This window comes from Vitis vinifera, chromosome 3, assembly GCF_030704535.1.
Source record: "Vitis vinifera cultivar Pinot Noir 40024 chromosome 3, ASM3070453v1".
NCBI classification, from domain to species: domain Eukaryota; kingdom Viridiplantae; phylum Streptophyta; class Magnoliopsida; order Vitales; family Vitaceae; genus Vitis; species Vitis vinifera.
Window position 1 is genome coordinate 18,602,410 of NC_081807.1, and position 7,992 is coordinate 18,610,401.

Consider the following 7,992-nt stretch of genomic DNA (forward strand, 5'->3'; position numbering starts at 1 on the left):
TGAGTCACATCATGAAGCTTGTCAAGTAGGAAATCAAATAAAAACTCTTTTAAAAAAAAATTCATTTCAACAATTAGGCCTCTTGAGTTGTTGCATATGGACTTATTTGGTCCCTCTAGGACACCAAGCCTTAGAGGAAAATCTTACGCATATGTTATTGTGGATGACTTCTCTAGATACACTTGGGTCTTATTTTTAAGTCAAAAGAATGAAGTCTTTTATGAGTTTTCAAAGTTTTGCAATAAAGTTCAAAATGAAAAAAGTTTTACAATTACTTGTTTAAGAAGTGATCATGGGAGAGAATTTGAAATTTTTTATTTTGAAGACTATTGCAATGAGCATGGTATTAACCACAATTTTTCGGCTCCTAAAACTCCTCAACAAAATGGGGTAGTTGAAAGGAAAAATAGAACTCTTCAAGAAATGGCTAGAACCATGCTAAATGAAAACAATTTGCCAAAATATTTTTGGGCCGAAGTGGTTAACACCTCTTGTTATGTTTTAAATAGAATATTACTGAGGCTTATTCTTAAGAAAACTCCCTATGAGCTTTGGAAAAACAAGAAACCCAACATTAGCTATTTCAAAGTCTTTGGGTGCAAATGTTTTATATTAAACACCAAAGATAATCTTGGAAAATTTGATGCAAAATCGAATGTTGGAATTTTTATTGGTTACTCAACTTCAAGTAAAGCCTTTAAAGTTTTTAACAAGAACCATGGTTGTAGAGAAGTCCATCCATGTTATTTTTTATGAATCTAACAATTCTCTCCAAGAAAGAGAGAGTTTTGATGATGATTTAGGCTTGGAGACCTCTATGGAAAAATTGAAAATTGAAGATAGAAGGCAACAAGAAGAAATTTGAGAGGATCCCAAGCAAGAAGAATCACCTTTGGCACTACCCCTTCCTCAACAAGTGTAAGGTGAATCAAGCCAAGACCTTCCTAAAGATTGGAAGTTTGTCATCAACCACCCACAAGATCAAATTATAGGTAATCCATCTAGTGGGGTAAGAACTATATCATCTCTTAGAAATATTTGCAATAATCTTGCTTTTATCTCTCAAATTGAGCCTAAAAATATAAATGATGCTATAGTTGATGAAAATTGGATGATTGCTATGCAAGAAGAGTTAAATCAGTTTGAAAGAAGTGAGGTATGGGAATTAGTGCCAAGACCTTCAAATCAAAGTGTTATTGGGACTAGATGGGTCTTTAGAAATAAAATAGATGAAAATGATATAATTGTTAGAAATAAAGCAAGATTGGTAGCCCAAGGTTATAATCAAGAAGAAGGGATAGATTATGAAAAAACCTTTGCTCCTGTAACTAGATTAGAAGCCATTAGGATGCTACTTGACTTTACATGTTTTAAAGACTATTTTATATCAAATGGATATGAAAAGTGCTTTCCTAAATGACTTTATAAATGAAAAAGTATATGTTGAACAACCACCTGGTTTTCAAAGTTTTAACTTTCCTAACCATGTTTTTAAACTTAAAAAGGCACTTTATGGTTTGAAACAAGCACCTAAAGCATGGTATTAAAGATTGAGTAAATTTCTTTTGAAAAAGGGTTTTAAAATGGGAAAAATTGACACAACTCTTTTCATAAAGACCAAAGAAAATGACATGCTCTTAGTTCAAATATATATTGATGATATTATTTTTGGAGCTACTAATGTCTCTCTTTGTGAAGAGTTTTCTAAGTGAATGCATAGTGAGTTTGAAATGAGCATGATGGGAGAACTCAACCTCTTCCTTGGACTTCAAATCAAACAACTAAAGGAAGGAACCTTCATCAATCAAGCAAAATATATAAGAGATCTTCTCAAAAGGTTCAACATGGAAGAAGCCAAAAGAATGAAGACTCCAATGAGGTCATCCATCAAGCTTGATAAGGATGAGAAAGGTAAATCCATTGACTCAACTATGTATAGTGGCATGATAGGTTCTTTCCTATATTTGACCGCTAGTAGACCCAACATCATGTATAGTGTATGCTTGTGTGCTAGATTTCAATCTTGTCCTAAAGAATCTCACTTAAGTGTCGTAAAACGAATTCTTAGATATTTGAAAGGGACAATGGACATAGGCTTATGGTATCTTAAGGGAGATAACTTTGAATTAATTGGATTCTCGAATGCCGATTTTGCCAGTTGTAAATTTGAAAGAAAAAGCACCAGTGGCACTTGTCATTTCCTAGGACACTCACTTGTTTCATGGCATAGTAAGAAGCAAAATTCGGTAGCTTTGTCAACGGCGGAAGCTAAATACATAGTAGTTGGTTTATGTTGTGCACAAATTATTTCGATGAAATAAACACTTAGTAATTTCAATTTGGCTTTTGAGCATGTTCCTATTAAATGTGATAACACAAGTGCCATAAATATTTCAAAAAAATCCCGTGCAACACTCTAGGATTAAGCATATAGAAATTAGACATCATTTTCTTAAAGACCATGCACAAAAGGGTGACATTACATTTGAGTTTATAAGCACAAAGGATCAACTTGCCGATATATTTACAAAACCTCTAAGTGAAGAACAATTTGTTGATATTAGAAGACAACTAGAGGTGATTTCTTTATGATCTAATAATTGTTTAATGAATTCTTGTTGAATATACCCTCTGATTGCGAATTTCATGTCATATGTATCATATGGACATATACTTAGGAAAATGGTCAAATTTTGACCAAAAATCAAAATTCCCTTAGCATACATAAAAAAATTGGCGATTTCAACTAAAAAGGGCAAGGGAGGATCACGAGACGAGAAAATGCACAAAAATCAAAGCGTTGACCACATTGACTATTGACCAGGTGGTCGACCGGATTAGGACCAATTTGTTAGGGTGTCGTTTTAAATACCCCTCCCGCGTCTCATTTTTTCACTTGTTTCCTCTAGTTCTTCAAGGGTTGTGCCGTTTCAGCTGCCCAAAAGAGATTTTTGACGCCATTGCAGCATTTTAAAGGATTTCAGATTGATTTTTGGGACCTAGGGCTTCGTTTTTTGGATGGCTCCTCCTTTAGCACACGTCACAGCCTATTTTAGCTCTGTTCCCGCGAGCCTAGGGCTTTTGTTTGGGTTTGTTTTCTCTTGGTTATGCTCAGTTATTTCTCTACCAGCCTCGTCCCATTCTTTTTGACTTTTTAATGACGCCTAAGAGAGAGACGACTGTCTTCAGGGCATAGAGCAAGCGCCCTACTGAGCTGTCTCAACCTGCTCAGACAGAGGCTTGCCGAAAGGCGAGGTTTGACACGCCCCTCTTCAGCATTGTGGAGGATTATCAAAGATACAAGCAGAAGTTCGCTCAAAGGAAGGTGGTTCTAGGGAGAAATATTAATTTCTCCCAACTACAACATTTCAGGTTTGAGAGACTTTTCGGACGAATGGGATGGCTTCCAATTGTGACAATTTTCAAGTCGATTTTCTCGAATTTGGTGCGAGCTTTCTACTCGAGAGTGACATATGGACTTGGTGGACCGATCATTTCCACTATTAGAGGAATTGAGATCCAGTTGGACCTGGAGAACATTTACCACATTTTCGACATTGCTCCAATTGGACTCAAGGTATATGAGTTCAAAGCTTGGCCCAATGTGTCGGGTTTTGAGCCTAAAGAGGCTATTTAGAGGATGTACGACCTTATAGATGCCTAAGGGATGGGAAAACCATCGGCACATAGCCTGATCGTGAGTAGCCGAGTCTTTCACCACATGATCTGCTCCATTCTACTATCATGAGGTGGGTATTGAGACGAGGTCTCCTACCTTGAGGCATTCCTCATAGACTCGATTCTGATGGGGAGACAGATTCCTGTGGGGTATCTAATGATGATGCACATGATATCATGATGTGAGAACACAACCTGAGTACTCATCTACGGTGCCTTCCTTACTAGAGTATTCAAGGATGCCAGGGTTGATTTGAGTAGAGAGACAGACTTTGAGGCCCCTAGTATTTATGATACATACGATGAGCAGTCCTTGGGGAGGATGAAGTTTGAGAAGGCCCCCGATGGCTCCTGGATTAGGAGAGCTGAGCGACCACCAGCATAGACCCGAGGATAGGGACAGGTGCATCTCGGAGTAGAGGAGGAGGTCGAGATCCGAGAGATGGATGGTGGGTTAGACCCTTAGAGAGGCTTTGAGCAGAGAGAGCTCGAGTTTGACATCCTTCCACTTCAGTCCAAGGGTGTTCAGTTTGAGGCACCATTTCTTGAGTCGATGATGTCTGAGTCGGCTTACACAACGGGACCATCTTCTCAGCCATCCTTCACCGAGCCTTCTCACACTGAATCATCACCTCATCAGGCACCTCACGCTCCTGATCATGCGCCTTGGATGGATTTATCATCTCAGATCAGCTCACTTGGCACTCACATGGAAGTGCTTGTAGTAGTCAGTGATACTCAATTCTACTCCATGGAGGATTGCATGGATTAGTATCAGACTGGCTTCACTTCTCAGTTTGAGTATTTGCAGTAGAGATTTGAGTGTATAAAGGATCACATGGATTAGAAGCAAGCTGCATTTGATCATCTCCAACAGAGGATTGAGTGCATTGAGAGTCGCCAGGAGAGTCAGCATGAGGAGATGATGGCTTACCTCCGCTCCGTGTTTCCACCTCCACTTCCTCAACCTTGATTTTATCGAGACCCTTTTCGTTTCTTTTTTATTTTGCCAAAGGGGAAGAGATATTTAGGATCTAAGAGCCCTACATGCATATCATTGTCATATCTGTTTCACATGTTTATGTTTTGTGTACATTTAACTTTACTATATATATATATATATATATATATATGATATGCTATTTTTTTTATGATTTACATTGTTTCCTATTGAAAATTTGCATGTCCTATTTATCTCAGTTTTAAATTTATAAATTTCGAATTGATTGATCCACGATTGGTTTCAAGGGGAGATTTTTTTTTTCTCCTAGATAACCAAGGTTTGTCATCATAAAAAATGGGAAGATTGTTAGCCCAAGGGTTCTCCCAATCGGGTTTTGATGATAACAAACCAATGGTTAAGTGACTAATTAGTTTGAATGATAAAGAATCTCAGGTATAAATTCGAAAATTCATCAAAAAAAAAACCAAAGGGATACAAGATTGAGACTATTGAAAGACTTTTGATCATAGGAAACGAATGTAAGATGAATGCATGGGTGCACTTAGGTTTTTTTTTCATACCTTTATATGCATCTTTGAAAACTCGGTTTATTCGTTAAAATTTTGATTTTATTAAAACCCGAGTTTTATCAAATGTACCTTAGGCAAAACGCTTCAAAATTGGCATATTAATTTACCAAAAGACCTTGCCTAAGTGTTAGAAAATAAATAAATTGAAAAAGATAGGTTTTCGGGGCTAAAATGCTGAACCGATCGAGGCTCTAGCCAATCGGCTCAACTGGTTGGGGAACCGGTTGACCGATTGCCCTTGTCCGATCGAGGAGTTCCAAAAACACTCTCTCTCATCCAGTAGCTTCCTTTTCCCGGTTGAGGTTTGGTCGAGGTCTGTTCGAGGCAACAGTAACCTGCCAAAGTATTAAATGTTCAAACGGCTAGTGAATCGATTGACCCCCAACTTGACCGATTGAGGCTGACTTTTGCTTTTCTTGGCTCCCGAGCTTAGAAACCTATAAATTGAGAGCTCCACTTCATTTATGACATAGAGAACACTTGCAATCAATTGTATACCCACTTGTTCTTGGCTGAAAAGCTCTCATTTCTTTCTTAGTGCATTAAACCATCACCTGCATATCTTTTAGTGCACCCTTGTGAGTCATCCTAGCTTTATTTTGTATTTGAGCTTTCTTTGAGCTAGGTTGAGGGATTCTTTCTTGTAAAACTTGAGTGTTAAAGCCTTTAAGAGGTTTGAATCTTGAAGAGATTGTGTAAGAGCCCATTGGAGTTGGAATCCAAGTGTAAAGAATTGGAAGCTTGGTTGAAGCTTCAAGCTAGTGGAACCCTCACTCGGTTAGGAGATTGAGGAGAGTGGACGTAGGTAAGGAAGTGTCGAACCACTATAAAATCCGAGTTTGAATTTTCTAACTTTATCTCTTTATTTCTTGATTATATTATGCTTGAATTTGTTGTGTTGAAAAAGTTTTGAAAAACCCAATTCACCCCCTCTCTTGGGTGTTTTTCTCATTTAAGCATAGCCTTTATTTTCTCAAGAAGTTTCTAACCCATGTTGGTTGCAATGAATGCGATAGGATAAACTTCTTCTCAATGCTATACTTGTATCATTTTCAAAATAGATTAGGCTGCTTGTGGCCAATTCTATGTCATCCCATGAAGCTTGGAATCGACTCAACAATCTTTATGCCAAAAAAGCTTTTCTTAGGTGATAGAACTAAAGGAACAACTCACCCTAATCTATCATTACTTTAGTTGTATTTCAAATTAACTCTAATCCTCCATCCGTAATGACAATCTTGTTATCCATACCATGAATAATAAAAGGGCGAATTCAAGGAGATCTCAATGACAAATCATACAATGGACTCTATAATCTCCTTTGAGGAACTCTATGATAAACTCATTGAATATGATACCTTTCTTAAAAGAGAAGAAAGTCATTCCAATAAATCCTTATTTATTTATTTTTTTTTTTAAAAAAACACATGTTTTAACATGAACAAACATCTGCAACAATAAGCAAAGAAAGATGATGAAAAACCAAACAATCATAATTAGAACCAATATTGTTGAAATAATGTTAAGAACAACACTAATCAAAATGAAAAGAATTACAACATAATTTGTCAATTTTGTGATGAAGTATGGGCACTCAACTCACTAATGTTACTCAATAAAAAAGATATTGTAATATGACACACCATCTATAAACCATGCTATCATCAGCTTCGATCCTTCCTCCAACTAGATCATGGACTCAAGATCATCCCATAATGAACATAGGACTTGACTAATCTCTCTTTCACCGACCTTATGAAGGGCCTAATGACATTCTCATCAGTACATGAGTGAATATTTATCAAACTGACTCCTCCACTCTCTCCTCTCTTTCCTCTCCTATAACTTTATTTTTTTCTCTCAAATGTCATGTGTGTTCCTTCTATTAGATAGAATTTAATTTAATTTTCTTGCCATTCTAATAAAACTTCTATTGAATTTTTACCTACTTTTTATGATGAAAGATCTTATCATGGGGCAATTCTTGCTCGAGGTCAAAGCAAGAATAATGTATATCAATGGCCAAGCTTGGGAGACACTTCATATAAACAAACACTCATAGGCATAAAGACTTCGCTTGCTAGTTGGCATGAGTATCTTAAACAATAATCATATAAAAATCCTAAAATTTCTAGTATCTTGGCATAACCTTCCTTTTGAAATTCTTGTTAAGAGCCATCGACTCCCCTTTGGTATATCTACTTTTCCAAGTCATGGCTTTTTAAACCTTCTTTATGGTGATATATGGGGACCATCTTTTATTGTTTCAATGAATGGATTTTCTTATTATGTCATTTTTTTGGTTACTCCATGAAATATACTTGGATGTTTCCTCGGTCGAGAAAAAAGTCACGTGTTTATTATTTTCTCAAAGTTCAAAATTATGGTGGAAAAATATTTCAAAACCTCCATCACCATGATTTATTTCAATGGTGGAGGTGAGTAGCATGGCTTTAAGTCTCTTATCAAGTCTCATGGAATTCGACAATTTTTTTTTCACACCACACACTCCATAACATGTTGCTTCCATTAAAAGTTGACATAGACATATTGAAACCATATATCCTTTATTACCTAAAGCTTCCCTTCCTTTTTTCTCTTTAGTCTTATGCATTCTAAGTTGTCTACTTAATTAATTAGATGCCCACTCCTATTCTTAAGTATAGATCGCCCTTTGAATAACTCTTTCATACCACCCTTAATAATTCAAAATGGAGTGTGTTTGGTTGCTTGTGCTATTCTTGGTTATATCCTTATATCTGTCACAAACTTGAACAAAGG